Source organism: Ailuropoda melanoleuca, chromosome 4, assembly GCF_002007445.2.
Source record: "Ailuropoda melanoleuca isolate Jingjing chromosome 4, ASM200744v2, whole genome shotgun sequence".
Lineage (NCBI taxonomy): Eukaryota > Metazoa > Chordata > Mammalia > Carnivora > Ursidae > Ailuropoda > Ailuropoda melanoleuca.
Window position 1 is genome coordinate 31,521,422 of NC_048221.1, and position 16,173 is coordinate 31,537,594.

The window sequence follows — 16,173 nt, forward strand, 5'->3', positions numbered from 1 at the left end:
TTAATGTACATTTGTAACAATGTAACTTATACAGACCCAAGATGTCACAGAGCGTATTGAGTAGGGTGAGGCTAAGTGACAAGGAGAGACAGAAAAGAAAAGAGACAAGAAGGAGGTTTAAAGAAAAATAGTGAGTGAGTGACCAGCCTCTTGCTATGATTTTAGGGCAAAATTTGTGAATTTGAGATGTTTATTCAGCCCATGTGTTTGAGCACCAGGCTGACATTTGGAAGAGGCAGGTGTGTGGTAACATCCGTGTCTCTGTGTCCATGTCCCTAGGAAGCAGCCCCAGGAGGGCAGGGATAGACCCTAACCCAGCTCTGCACCACCCAGAGCCAGGGCTCAGGGGGTTTAGGCTGAATTGGATCATACAGGACTGAATTAAAAAGTTCTGTCCCAGCATTGGCTTAGCCCTCCTCGAAGCACAATTTTGTCTGCCCCCTGGAACAGAAGGAAGGTGCAAAGAGAGGAAGGAAGCTCACAGCTCCTCTTCCCTCTGACATGGCCCCACGTAGTCCAGACGGACCCCTGTAGGAGCCCATCCTCCTAAAATCCCAACGGATGCCTTTGTTTGCTTCTACCTTCTTCCTGGGTTTTCTAGGCAGCATGAAAGCCTAGTCAGGCTTGTGCGAAGAGCTTGCTTTGCCTTTAACACAATTAACCAAGGACTCTGAGAGTCTCATCACCATGAAGACTAGTGTAACCCACAAAGGCGTTTGCTAACTCTGCGGAACAATTATTATCACCTCAGTCATCGTGAGTTCCTGAAAGAGAGGAAACGCAAAACACGAACACCCCAGCAAGGGAAAATGTAGTCAACCGGTACCTGCCAGAAAAGCCTGGAGGGTGGAAATGGCTCGAGGAGGTTTCCGCAGGCTCCTCCCCAGGGGGTCCACAGAAACTTCCAAGCTGGAGGTCTTTGTGTAAGAGGTGAGGGGTGTGGTGGGCCGAGGGACTTGTGGCTGGCTGGTGAACAAAGGAAGGAAAAGGGAAAGGCAAGGGTGCTTCCACTTTTCAAGGTAACATAGTTGAACGAATCCAAGATTGAATTGGCTGTAATCACTGGTGATTCATTTTGAGAAAATCACAAAAGGGCCTCCTTCCCCCCAGTTTCCTCTGCAGGGATTTCCCAGGCTAAGAGGGCAGCCCAGTTTGAGTCACTGGGTTGAAGAAACCTAGAAACGATAACGTGACACATATCAACTAAACACCTAAGGGCTGTTAACCCTGTGTCCACAATAATTCTTTAAACGGTAATTTATCTATAATAATACCTGGATTCTTCTAAATCTATATACTAGGGGACTCCTGCTTTGTTTCTTTGCGCTGTATTGTATCCCGCTGAATGGTCAGGGGTCCACCTACAAAAAACTGACAAGTTGAAATTATAATCAGTTTGTTTGCTACTCATTACCAGGTATCATGAGGAACAGCTCTCCTTTATGGGCAGGGGTCGGGTATCTCTAACAGATTTTACAGGAGCATCAATATAATTTTGCTTCTGTTTGAAAATAAGAGTCATCATTTTTGAGTGCCTAGTATATTCGAAGCACTTAACGAAATTATTATTATTTCCTTTATTTCTCACAAGAATTCCGTAAGAAAGGTAATATTTCATTATTGAACTGTCAAGGAAACTAAGATCTAGAAAAGTGAAATGACTGGTCCACAGCCACTAGCTAAGAAGTGGCAGAGCCAAGATAGGAGCCTCAGCTCTGACCAGTTCCGAATTACATCTTTCTGCTCCCCTTATCGCCTTTCTAGAAACTCTATAAAGATAGGACTTAACAAAAGCAAAAAGGAATGCGATTTAGTAGAACCATTAAGTAAAATATGATTCTTCACAAATATCCATGACATGACATGAGCTCTGGCTAGGAAATAATTTCACCACCTCGCTTCAGGCATTCATCTGTGCCAGTCAGCCCCCATAAATTCCCCTGAGCATGTACCCTAATGTTCCCTACTCATCCCCTAGTCAGATACCTTCAAGCCACACTGACATCACAATATTTATTTTGTTAATGGGTGGGAAGAAGGAAGTGGCCATTTATGGGGCATGCATTTTTTTAAACTATTTAATTCTTGGCATCTGTGAGCCCCAAAAGCCCAGCGTTCAGCAATTGCTCATTTCCATGAGGATTCGAGGTTCTGAAAAGAATGTTTCGGCTTGACTGTGGACTCTTTTGTCATTTCTACTTCTACTCTAGAAGGAGTCTACCTTCTTTCACTATGAACTAACTAAACGACCACAGTCACTATAGATGGAGAGAGAGCAAAAGAGAAGACATCTCTTTAAGGAGCACAAGATGAGAGATAGTAAGGGGAAGGCCAGTCTTCATAGCCAGAGTTCCTGACTCTCTGCCACACGCAAACCTGGTCGCCATGATGTGCCATCTTAAGTATTCATGCCATTGCTTTTATTTCCCGAGTCTTGGTCTCAGTGCCTAATAGTAATCCACGGGGTTTCATCTTCTCCCAAACAAGTTCCTTATTCATGGACTGTCTGAAATTCATTGCCCACTTTAGCAGTGATAAAAATCAAGCCCAAGGGCTTCATGTTTCTTAACTGACTCGGAGTTCCAGGAGCAAAGGCAGGCCCTGCAATGTCTCCCCATGAGTTCCAGTCACATTTCTCAGGGCTGCTCTGTTGGAGAGAGCTCTGCCTAGAAACGTTTGACTTACACCATGCAATGTGCTGTCATGCAGGCACTTCTAACCCACTTATCCCCAGGCCAAATATCACGGTAACGACTGCCCTTTGGTGATGTTGTCCAGACCCTCCTGGGCCTGTTCTCACACTCGGCAGCATTCTTGTAGGCCACTGGAAAACACTGGAGCTGGACAGGCTTATAAAAAACGAGGAATGTGCCTCCTCCTTAAAGATCCCATCACCTCAGCATACTCTCCCTGGGAGGTTTGCATTCTTTGGATCCCCCAACTCTCCATGCATAATCCTGGGCCTATGGCTAATGTCTGAGTTGAAATGAATCGAGATGGGAAGGGCACATACTGTTACCATTCCCATTTGCAGATGGTGAAACCCAGGCCAATAGGTGCAAATCATCTGCCTCATGTTACTAATCTAATTGAACATAAATGGAGAGGATGGCAGTAGAGGAAACTCAAGCCTTAAATAAGGAGTGTTTTAGTGGGCATTGGAGATAGGCTTTCAGGAGATGGACAAAGGGGGTTGCTACATACCCCATGTATCAGAAGCAGCAAATGATAGGGGCTGGGGTAACAAAAGGGGGTGCGAAGGAGCTGTGGGAGGGCCTTGGAGTCATGGACTATTAATGGCCAAGGAAGTGAAAGTTGTTTTTGCCACAGGTGGTCGCAAATAAGCTGTTAAGGGTGTGGGCTCACACTGTCACTTAACTGTGGGGAACTCAGAGGAAAGATACTCAGATTTCTGTTTGCCTCAGTTTCCTCATTTCCTTAGGGTACAATAATGCCACCTACCTCACACGATTGTTTTATGAAAGAAATTAGATAATCTAGATCAGGGTTTCTCAACAGGGGCATTATGACCTTTGGGGTTGGAAAATCCTTTGTTGGGGACGGCAGCGAGTCTCTCTTGCACAGTGTGGTATGTTTAGAAGCACCCTTGGCCCCCCACTAGATGCCTGCACCATATCCCTTACCCTCAGTCATGGCAATCAGAACCATCTCCAGACATTGCCAGGTGTCCCTGGGGAGGCAAAACTTCCCCCAATTAAGAACCACAGATCTGGATAAAGTGGTAGGCACATGGCAGGCATTTAATCAATCTTATTACGAGTGTTCAATCCCCTCCCTGCTTTTTCTTCCTGACATGTCTTTTCAGTGACCCCTTTCAAATATCTCAGCATTTTCTGTCCCAGCATTTGCACTGAAAACCACCTCTGAAGAAGGACCCTGACAAATGCATTTACACTGGGAGGGCTTTCATTTCAATCTGGGTACAACACCCTGAGCCAAGGATATCACCTTGAATGAGTTACATGTCAGCACTAGCAACCTGAGTGAGACTAGTGTTTTAGGGAAGTTACCTTCCTAACCTCTCAGAAGACAGTCTATGCAAATGCTTATATATGCTACCCACTTGTAATTGAATTAATGGTTCCCAAGTAGTTCTCTGGAACACGAGTTCTAAGTGGATGAGAATAAGTTATAAAATTAGAAGTTTCTGTGGTTAAATGAATTAGAGAAATTCTGGGTAGACCAAAATTAAACAAGTCTCCTTAATTCTCAGGCCTTCTCAGAGTCTTTAACATGCTACCATGTATCACAATTATTCATGAAGAGATCTGTTTTGTAGGTTTTCATGGACTCATTTATATATGGCACCAATCTTTATAGACCAGGAGTCAGCCAACTGTAGCCTTGGGTCAAATCTGGCCTACTGGCTATTTTTATAAATAAAACTTTATTGGAATAGAGCCAAGCCCATATATTTACGTATTGTCTATGACTACTTTCATACCACAATTGCAATCTGAATAGTGACAGAGACCATAGAGCACATAAAACTGGAATTATTCACTATTTGCCTTTGAGAAGAAGTTGGTCAACCTGTATTATAGGCTGAATGGTCTATGGAATACATAGTGAAAAATACTGCTTTGGAGAGCCTCCATGTTAGGAAAGCATTTCAAAGGTCACCTAGCCCACTTGTGGCAGTGTGACTTCACAAGGACCACATCCTTCAACATCATTTGAAGAGCTTGTTAAAAATGCAGATTCTGGGGATCCTGTCCTGACCCACGGAAGCAGGTGCTCAGGGCAAAGCGCAGGAACTCAAGTTCAGTCCAAGCACTCCCCTGTTCTTATGCACAGCTAAAACGAGTGCCCCTGACCTAAGCTGATTGTCAACTGAGTAACAGAAGCTCTCCTCAAGTGTCTTTGGCCTCCTTTCTACCTCCAAGGGTAGGGAACTCACTACTTCCCCAAAAGCCCATTCTGCTCTTAGTCTGATAATTATCAGAAAGTTCTAGATGCTGAACATAGTACGTCCTCTAGGAATTCTACCCATTGGCTTTCAATTCCCTCCACTCCCACTTACTACTGTGAAATGTATGTAAGCAGGAAGGCAGAGGGCAAAGTTACCCACAAAAACCTACATTTATCACCCCTAAACCTAGTATTCCTCAGGAAGACTTCTCTAGCTGCTTCAGGCAGAATTCAGCACATCTTGCCCTGCTCAAAGTGTTCAAAGTACACTGGAGGTTCCTCCATGCATTCTCTCTCTCTCTGTAATTCAGTGTTGTAGTGAGAGGCACAGACATCTGACCAAGCTAAATAAACCTGAAGTCCGAGCCCAGCCTGTCACTCCATAGTTGTGGGCCCTTGGGTGTGATTACAGCACCTATCTGGGGATAGTTGTGAGACTTTGATATCAGGGCTTAGCTCAGAACTGGTTCATAGTAAGTGCTCAATGTCAGCAAGGAGGGGATAGGCTTGCTGTCCTTGAGTGGGGACTGAAGTTCTCTAGGGAAAAGGCCACCTATAACTTATCATCCTTTGAATGCCAGTGTCTATCATAAAATAAAAAAGAAAGATTGAAGATAGCAGATAAAACAGCAGTCAAAAGCAATGGGAATGGAAGATCATCTTCCTAGTTTCAAATCTCCTTACCACCTGTTGCTTCATGTGTGGTCTTGAGGAAAGAGCTTGATTTGTCTATGTTCTAGTTTACTCCTGAATAAAACCACCACCTAAGTGGTTGTGAATATTAAATAAGATAATGCAGGCAAAGGACTTAGCACATAACAAAAGTTCAGTAAGGGCTATGATTATTATTGCTGCTACAATTATTATGAATAGTGTCCCCTCAGCACGCGCCAGTGGTTGCTCGGATAAGAGGCTTGCCTGGAAAACATGTCTTTGCTCATGAAGAAGTCTTATCTCTTGTTTTTTTTTTTTTCTACTTCTTTTTTTTTTTAAAGATTTTATTTTATTTATTTGACAGAGATAGAGACAGCCAGCGAGAGAGGGAACAAAGGCAGGGGGAGTGGGAGAGGAAGAAGCAGGCTCATAGCGGAGGAGCCTGATGTGGGGCTCGACCCCATAACGCCGGGATCACGCCCTGAGCCGAAGGCAGATGCTTAACGACTGAGCCACCCAGGCGCCCCTCTACTTCTTATTCTTAGCTCAGATCCTTTGGGAAATACAGAGCCAGAGAGACAATTTGAAATTTGGGACTAGGCTAACAGAGGCCCATGCAAATCTATCTGAGAATTATAGACATAGTAAATCCTGTGGCTACACTAGGCTGTGCACAGTTAACATTTCCCTCAGTGCCATAAACCAGACGCCCCTCTCCCCACCAAATGTTTGTAGCATGTTAGGTGCAGATTTAACTAAACTCCTAAACAAGGAAATGACAGTACCCAAAGGAGATGGAGGAATTTCTTGTGTCCAAACCAAATAAAGCAAAAACCATAAATACCAGGGCTCTGAGACATCAACATTTATACTCAGAAGGCTCTTCTTTCTGCTAAACCTGACTCTTTAATCCCCCAGAGCCTTGCCCTTGAGTACCTCCCTGTGAGTTGAGACTAATGGTCAAACATGAGCACCTGGAGTTTTTATCACACCTGCTTCTAAAGAGGTCAACAAAGTTGACTATTGAATGTCCTACTGTCTACTTTATGAGGTGGACATTGTTTTAGGCTCTGGGGGCAAAAGACAGACACCACACAATCCTTGCCCTTGTGGAGCTCATAGTCTAGTCAGGGAGATAGACTATCATCCAAGGAATTTATGGTTTGCACAGTGATGTGAGCAGAAGGAACAGGGCGAAGGCCCTGTGGCAGGAAGGAAGAAGACATGTCAGAGGACCTGAATGGGGCCCTGCTTGATGATAAGAGCAAAGAGCATGGTACAAAATGAAGCTGGAGAAGAGAGGGAGGTCAGACCATAGCAACACACAGCCACCCTAATAAATACGGTCTTCATGTGCCATAAAAGAAATTTTTGAAATATCATAAACAGTGAATTGATGGAATTTGCATTTCAAAAAGATCAGAAGAGACTAGAACTGAAGAGACAGTTAGGAAGCTAGTACAGGTACTCTGGCAAGAGATGGTGCTGGCATGGACCAGTGTGAGAGGCAGTGAAGGTGAAGGGAGGTGAATGATGGACCCAAGAACTGGAATCGAGATGAGAAAACACTTCACATTCAAAACTAGGAAATGCATAGCTCCATTCTTCCTGAAATAATAATCATAATAACATGGGGATTTATAAGCCTTCAAAGATAGAAAAGGGAAGGTTATTCAATTTTACTGGGCAACACTGGTGAATTTATAAACCCATAGTGCTCCATAACAAATTTAGCTTAAAAACTATGTGCATGATTTTAATAGGGGTGCCAAGATCATTCAATGGGGAAATGACTCTTGTCCATGAATGGTTCTGGGAAAACTGGATATCCACCTGCAAGAGAATGAAATTACACCCTTACTTAACACTGTATACAAACATTAACTCAAAATGGATCAAAGACCCAAATGTAAGACCTAAAACTCTTAGAAGAAAACTCAGGGCAAAAATCTTCACACCATCGTATTTGGCAATGATTCCTTGGATATGACACCAAAGGCGCAGCCAAAAAAAATTGACAAATTGGACTTAATGAAAATGAGATAATTTTGTGCATCCAAAGACACTAGCAACAGAATAAAAAAGCAATCTACAGAGTGGGAGAAAATACTGGCAAATCATATATTTGATAAAAGATTAATATGTAAAATGTATGGAGAACTCCTAAAACTTAACAACAAAAATGATTCAAAAATGGACAAAAGGCTGAATAGACACTTCTCCAAAGAAGAAACATGAATGGCCAACAAGCATATGAACAGATGCTCAGTACCACTAATCATTAGAGAAATACAAATCAAAACTACAGTGAGATACCACTTTATGCCTATAAGGATGGCACATCTCCAAAAAATCAGAAAGTAATGCTGCTGGTGAGGACGAAGAGGAACTGGAACCCTTGTATCCTGTTGGTGGCAATGTAAATTGGTGCAGCCACTGTGGAAAAGAGTACAGCATTGCCTCAAAGCATTTTAAAAGTGATCCACCAATTCCACTTCCGGTTATATATCCAAAGGTATTTAAAGCAGGGTTTTGAAGAGGTATTTGTACATGCATGTTCATAGCAGCATTTTTCATAAGAACTAAAATATGGAAGCAACCCAGCGTCCATTGACTGATGAGTAGATAAACAAAATGTGGTTTATCTGTACAACTCAATATTATTTAGCCTTAAGAATGAAGGAATTCTGACACATGCTACAACATAGATGAAACTTGAGGACATTATTGTGAATGAAATATGCTAGTCACAAAAAGACAAATACTGTGCGATTCCACTTACAAGAGTAGTGAAAATCACAGAAGCAAGGACATAGAATGGTGGCTGCTAGGGGCTGGGGGAGTAGGGGATATCAGGTGTTATTGTTCAATAGGGATAAAGTTTCATTTTTACAAAATGAACAGAGTTCTGGAGATGGGTGGCTGTGATGGTGTATTTAATACCATGGAACTTCATACTTAAAAGTGGATAAAATGGCAAATTTCATCTTATATGTATTTTACTACAACAAAAAAAATTGGGGGAAAATTGGCACAAATTCAAGGATTCACTGTGAAGGGCACAAAATGGAGCTTTACGGCCTATGCTCTGGTTAATTGGAATATAGAATTCCATAATCAAAATTCCAAGTTAAAAGGAAAACTATTTACAGTAGTCTAGAGGGATTTACACCAGCATCAGAGTCAGAAGAGAGTGGGTTCAAATCCCAGCTCGGCCACTTCCTGGTAATTGACTAGTAATAGCTTCATCCTCACCCTCGGTTTTCTCATCAGTAGAATGGAAATGATGAACCCTGTCGTGTAGGGCTATTCTAAGGCTAGAAGGATATGATGTAAGGATTAAATGCTGACCATGTGTATAAAGTGCCTAGTCCTGAACCAGGTCTATATGTATGCTAGCTCTTATCACCATCAGTGACACACTACCTAGCAGGAACAGACACAATAGAAAGAAGGAAGGGTGATTTCTTTGAAGATGGGAAAGTTGTACCATGTCTCTATCCCCAGCAGAACAGAAGATCATCTTCAACAGGCGTTGGTGGATTTAGAATCACAGGAGTAGAGAAACATCTCAAAAGCCAAAGGATAGCACAGTGTGTTTCAAACTTTTTCAGATCATAAAGAAATACATTATAGGCTATGAGCCAGCAACATACTCTGCTATTTTCCACTTGATTTGATTCTATTTCATTAAAAAAAAAAAAAAAAAAAGAATTGTGGTCACGACTCAACCAAAGTGATTTTTTTTTTTTTTTTTTTTTACCCCAGGGTCATGACTCATAGTTTGAAAAACACCTGGTTAGGGAATTCACAATGTGCGTCCTTCCAGGAAGCCTTTCTGGAACACCCTCACCCTGTGAAGGTTGTTCCCACATTTGAATTTCCTTGGCTCAAATGATTCCAGGCTGTGCCTCACCATTTATTCATAACTCTTCTCTTGCTTCCCTACATACACTCACTGTTGCTGTGTCCTTCCAAATCTTCCTGCCTAGCCCCCTTCATAATTTCACGTTCGGAAGACCACACTGAAGAAGCTGGGACAGTTTCATGTGTATTTCTGGTAGTGGAGGTAGGGGCAGATGGCCAGGAAATTAGCATCTAGTCCAGTGAAACTGCTCTGGCCAGGGAGCCTGGCTCTGTGCCTTGCGCTGTGCAGAGCTCAGGAAGAGGATGGGTTTCGTCCAGATTCCCAAAGCCTTGGAGGCTGAGCATGAGCTCAGAGTATGGGAACAGAGCACACAAGCTTCAGTGTGAAGCCTCTGAGGGCTCCTGAACAGAGACCTGGCATGAGACCTTTGCCCTGTGCAGAAGAAGCCTCCTTAGCGATAAATAGAGCAAGACTCTATTGCCTAAAGGCAGAGGAATGGCACAGATGGCCTTGCCAGGCTCAGCTTTGAGAAATAACCATGTGCACTGAAAGTTCCCCCTCGTGCATGAAGCGCACAGAGAAGAGCTACTCTATGCAGGTGCTGAATTCCAGCATGCTGGAGAAAGGAATTGATTTTGCTTCTCCTTGACCTTGGAATAGCCTGGCATTGGAAGAGACATTCAAGACTGAAGCAGCAGGGAAACCCTTCCGGTGGTGAGTTCACAGCAGCCCCACTCGCGTGGAGAACTGCGGCTCGTGAAGGAGGCAGACGGCCCTGGATTTCCAATTTGCAGCACCCTCTTCCAAACCGTTGACAATGAATCTAGTTTTTACCTCCCTGAGCTTCTCTTTCCATACTGTGAAGTGTACTGATAATAATACCTATAGAATAGGGTTGTCTGGAGCGCGAAGTGAGATGATATACACCAAGCCCCCAGGAGAGTCCCAGGCACACCAGAAGTCTTGGGTAAATGTGAGCCAGAGTTCTTTTTCAACACAGCATCATTGCGAGGAAAGAGGCAGTCACCAGAAACAGCTTTTCCTCCCATAAGCCAAAAGGACATAGTTTCCTAGTGAGAAAATGTGGATGTTAGGCCCTCCAGTGCTCTTGGAATAGCAAGTGCTTTTATCTCAGGAGTCTCCGTGTGATGCTAGCATGCAAACACGATTTAGCTGAGGATCACCTATTTGCACTGCGGAGATTGTCACTTGGCTCCTGGGCCTGCAGCTTTGCAGAACGATGCCTCTGGCATCAGCCACCTGCCCCAAGGGGGGGACCTCCCAGGCTCAGAAGACTTCAGCCAGCCTCAGAGCTTTTCAGAAGCAAGATTTAGAAGACAGTCTCCCGAGGCTTGGTATCTGCCCTCCCCTTTCCAGCCCTGGCTTTCCCACACAGGCACAAGCCCTGCCTGGTCCTCTGGGCAGGCACACCTCTGGGCTGCTACTTGTCCAACTCCCAAGGTCTTCAGTCTCCATGAAACTGATCCTGAGGACTCCAGCCTCCATTGACATTTCTTTCCTTTGAGGTCCTACAGTGAAAATTTAGCATGTAGAGCAATGCTGTCTAACAAAAACAGAATGGGAGTCAGATCCATAATTTTCCATTTTGAAGGAGCAACATTAAAGTTTTTAAAAACTAGGTAAAATTGACTTTAAGAATACAGCTGCTGTCTGGCGTGTATTTTCTATGTACAGCATACTTCCATTTGGAAGCTCTCTGTGCTTAGTAGCCGCATGTAACTGGGAGATTTTGAAGACTTAGTGCTCCCCCCCTCTGAAAACCATAAAATATTTCATTAATATTTTTTCATATTGATTCCATGTTGAAATGGTATTTTGGATATGTTGGGCTAGATAATATATATTATTTCTTTTGGACACTCCCTGGCTCTTCAGGGCCATTTCCTGGTCCTTTTACTAGAAGGCGAAGGCTTTCTCCCTGTCTCCTTCTGCCATGCACTTCCCACACCTCCAGCTGCCCACAAGACCAACAAGTGGGTAGAAAGAAAGAAGAAATCCACAGCTGTCGTCCTCCAGCTCTTCAAACTGTCATTCCTCTGGTGGAACAGAAGGTTTGGGAGGCTGCCTAAACCCTGCTGCTCTTGCCACTGACCAGGGTTATAGCTTCCACACCTGCAGCATGCCTGGGGGCTGGGCAAGAGGGAGAAAAAATGAAAGAAAAACCCCAGAAGATTGCCTCCATACTCTCCGTCCCTTAGGGTCCCATTTACTCCTTGGGCTAGAAGCAGGGGCTTTTCTTGGGGTTCTTTCTCCCTGTGCCCACATGCTGTTTCAGGATTCATGTTGCCCTTGAGCCCAGACTAGAAGATGTGGGACTAAAAACCCAGGAAGTTCATGGTCTCAATTTTATTTAGAGTTCTGGCTTCCTTTCCCAATCCACCTGCTACCACGTACTTTTCAGAGTCCTCAGGTAGAAGCTGTGTGCATTTTGTCTAGGGTTTTTGGTTGATTCAGTGGGAGGAATAGGGGGAGTATGCTTATTTAATTTTAACCACAGCCAGAATCCTCAGGAAACATTTTTTTCCATGTGTTATATTACATTCAATATCTATGACATTTGATCATCCACAAATGGCATCTATAGAAACTTAGATTGGATTAATTAGGATACCATATTCCTAGACCATGCCAAGTATCCATGATATTCACATACTGAGAATGGAAAAGAACTGCTTCTTACATTGAGAAGAGACACAAAGAGATTTCAACACTTATCCTTGTGTCAGGAATGAATGAAGGATATTGGCTGACTTTTTTCTTTGTGAAAAGTTTAAACATCTATTACCCCACATTATTGACTCTGTCACATATGTGTTTAATTAGAGAATGTGTATTACCTCCACGTTTTCAGACCGCATTTTTATAAACCTCCGACTTGATAACGCAGCTGTTATATTTATTTGGAATCTCTGATCATCACTCATAGTAACCTTTAACTTCCTTTTATGGTAGACAGAATTTGAAATTAAGTAATTAAGTGTGTATTGCCCAGAAGTACATCCATTTATATGGATCAACTAATTTCCAAAAGTATTGTACACTTAATGAAAAAGGAAGTGATCCACACCTCTAAAAATCATTAGAGGGCCAGCCATTACTTCAGAACACATTACATGCTCACATACTCACACAGAGCTGATAACACACTGATAAGATGAGCTAAATTCCAGAAAATGTTGGGAAATAATTTGGTGGTTAAGAACATCACAAAACGGCAGAGTTATTGGAAATGATAACGTGGATATTTGCATAGTGATATGTACTGCACAAAATGTTTTTATTCAGTCGGTTATTCATTCTTCTAGCCATCATTTATTAAGTATCTATGATGTGTCATCATGTGCTAGACACGCATATTCACAATTTGTGAGTAACCCCAGGTGTGCTCTGCTTTAACTAAAACGTAAAACGTCTGAATTGACAAGAACAGATATAGAGAGATGTATACAAAGATAAGTTGTTGAGTTCTTAAAATAACAAACTTCAAAATCTTTCCATTTACAAGCATTAAAGCTACCATACATTTGGGGGGACTAGAGACTCTCTAAGTATAAGGGGAAAAAGACATGGGCTTTGGAATCAGAAACACCTAGATGCAAATCCTTAAAATTGTTTTCAACCTCAACTTTGTCAGATAGCAGTATCTATGTCAAAGGACTGTGGTCAAGTGTGCATGATATAATGCAGGTCACATTCATAGAACAAACAAATGCGTGGTAAGCTCCAAATATCTATATATTATAATTACTATATAAAGTTTATTTGCATTATATATAACATGAATTATTTTCCAATGGTTTAGATATATATATCTCTATATCTATCTATACTTCTATATAGATACAGAGATATATGTAGGTATGTAGATATATCTCAAACACGTGAGTTGTCCTATTACCTATAACGTTTAAGAAGAATGATTACATGTAGGGATAAGCTTGATAGGGAATACTCCAGCATTAAATATTTTACTTTTCATGTTTCACAACTCCTATCCCCTAAATGAAATCAACGTAATCCTCATCTTATTTGGGGGGCTATTTTTACCTCTATCATTTACTAAGCCACCACAATGTATGTCTGAACCCACAAGTGACATAATCCTTGCTCTCACGGGCTTCCCCTGCTAAAAAGACAAGATGTACTTGAAAAGGTAATCTTTTTGAATGAGGATTATTTGTGTTGCTACACTTTGTGCCAGAAAGAAGGCAATTTCATTCTCTCTTCTCTTCATGTCTCCCTCATTGGGTGGTGGTTTTAATGAGATAAAAATACTTAAATGGTTATTTTCTTTCACTTTCAAGTGGGGGTTGAGTCTTTCATTTGAGTGTGCAGAATGCAGATCTGAGATGTCTTCATACTGAGGCAGTTTGGGGAGTCCATAATCATTTTAACAGTAATAGTAGTTGTTAAGTACCTACTGAGGCCTGGCCTCTTTGCTGGATATTTTCACATTTAGTCCACATAGTAAGGATGTATTATTACCCTCACTCCACTTCTGCGGTCAGTGAGGCTTAGAAATGCTTAGTAATTTGCACAAAGCAAAGGAAGCAAAGCCCAGATGTGAACCTAGGAGTGTCTGGTTTTTTTGAGATCACTCCTTAGCTCAACTCAAGAATATGTAATGCCATAAAATGCAGATGTCTGCTCCTCTGAAATATCTTCCCTGTTATCCTTTCTTCAATAGGTAAAATTCTAATGATTAATGTGTGGTACTTGCACCACGATCCATTCACTTCCATCTGTGTCAGACACTGCTAATTAATCATAGCGCTTTTGTCCACAGAAATTGGACCTTCAGAATCCTTCTGAACACAGCACCCCAAAGCAGTCAGTCTCAACCAACTGACCATAATTAACACAAAAAAATCTGTCAGATATGTGTCCCACAGCACTCTGCTAATGACTTTACTAATAGCACATACAAAACTATGTTTAAATGATTTGCTTCCTAACTTTTAGTCTTCCCTTTTAGTTTTAGTCATAAGACTTCAGAGATAGGACCATTCATCTTCCTAAATACAGCCCCTGTACACGGAATACCACATAACACAATAGGCACCAAGTAAAAGTTTTGTTGGATTGAGTGTGAGCAAATATTTTTAGTTTAAACCTATGTGACTATCAAAATGCTAAACATATGCTATTGGGTAATAATTAGAATGGCTAGAATTTATTAAGCTTTTGCTATTTGCTACTTACGGAAGTAAGCAATTCACATATATTAATTTTTAACTTAAACAGTGATCCCATGAGATAATTATATTATACCCATTTTATAAATAGCAGTACTGAAATTCAGAGACCTTAAATGATTTGTACAAGGTCACAGGACCAAACCCAGGTATTTTGACCCCCAAGCCACACTCTTAACCACTACACTGGTCATAACAAAAAGCCCACATAAAGTGTAATTTTCCATCTCACGTGCATTTATATAACTGTACTACTGCCCATACTGGTTTTCTAGAACTTTGCCAGGTGGTCCCTAAACTTTATTTCAAAACTTTGCCAGAAAATTAAGTATCTTTCGCTGCTCCTCTCTGGGTTTCCCCTGCTAAAATTACAACAACAAACCCCCCCAAACTTGTGAATTAACTGATGAGAAATGGATCGAGTTTCCAGAGAAGTCTCTCTCTCCTTTTCCTGTTTCTTATCACCCAAACCATTTCAGGGTCTAGTCTGTTTTGGCCACTGTGACAGGTGCCATGGGCTATAAAGATGACTAAGACTTGCTTCCTGACATCAGTGTACTCACAGTCTAGTAGGAAAGCAGCTGCATAATGACAATGGGCTGTCATTGAGAAAGGCAGGTAATGGTTTGGGTGAAAGAGGAAGAGGCACTCAGGTTTGCCTACGATAATCTTGAACGGTGGCAAAGAATCATTCAGGTGGGAAGGAAGGGAAGAGCACACCACAGAAAGGATATAGGCAACATTGTGCTTTAGAGTCTAAATTCAGGCATTCCAGGGACATAACTGGATTTCAAAGTCCTTGGTAGGTGCCTCCTACTCCTGTCAACATGATGTGGAACCTTCCAAATAGAACGCCAGTAGGTCTGCCCTGGAACTCCAGGCATTGAGGCTACCATGGTACATATGTTTTCTACACCAACACATGGAAATATTCTTCTATTTATTTATTATTTTAATGCAGTGATTGATCATGGTTGTTGAAGGGGATCATGAGTTTTTGAGGATTTTAGTGCACCTCTTACATACCCTGAGGGTCCACCTTCTGAAATCAATGAATGCCTCACGAGCGTATTCTCTCAGAACTGAGATCTTCAAAAAGAGGCACGCAACTTCCCCCATTTCCTATGAAAGTCATTATTCAAGTGTCCTCAATGACAGATGGTCTAATAATTTGCAAATACGTGCTCCTTACACTCCGAGGTCAGCTCTGTTTTACTTAAGAGTTTTCACTCACACAAGTCCCATCTGGAGCCCACATCCTCTATCTTAGGCTTCAAATAAATCCCGATTTACCTCAGAAATATTTGCCAAGAGTCTGCTTCCTAGAAAAATTACCAGTTTCTCCTCTTTGAGGCATGGTTTTGCAATATATGACACCTAGTAGGCACTTCATAAAAGTCCATTGGCATACTCTTTAGGATGCTACAAAAGATAACTGTTGAGACAAAGATTTGGGGGAACCGAAGCTAATTTTGGGGGGTTATTTGTGGGGGGAGGCGTGGT

At 42.1% G+C, this 16,173-nt stretch overlaps 2 long non-coding RNA genes across 2 annotated transcripts in view; one reads left to right on the forward strand and one right to left on the reverse strand.

The window, feature by feature from the left end:
• The window catches only part of LOC117801915, a 60,419-nt gene extending 59,498 nt beyond the window's left edge, over positions 1-921 (reverse strand). Inside the window, exon 1 of the long non-coding RNA XR_004624737.1 lies at positions 827-921. This is a non-coding gene — a long non-coding RNA (uncharacterized LOC117801915). The remainder of the gene's footprint in view (positions 1-826) is intronic.
• Positions 1-16,173, forward strand: part of LOC109490206 — a 231,471-nt gene that overhangs the window by 206,894 nt on the left and 8,404 nt on the right. The window lies entirely within an intron of this gene.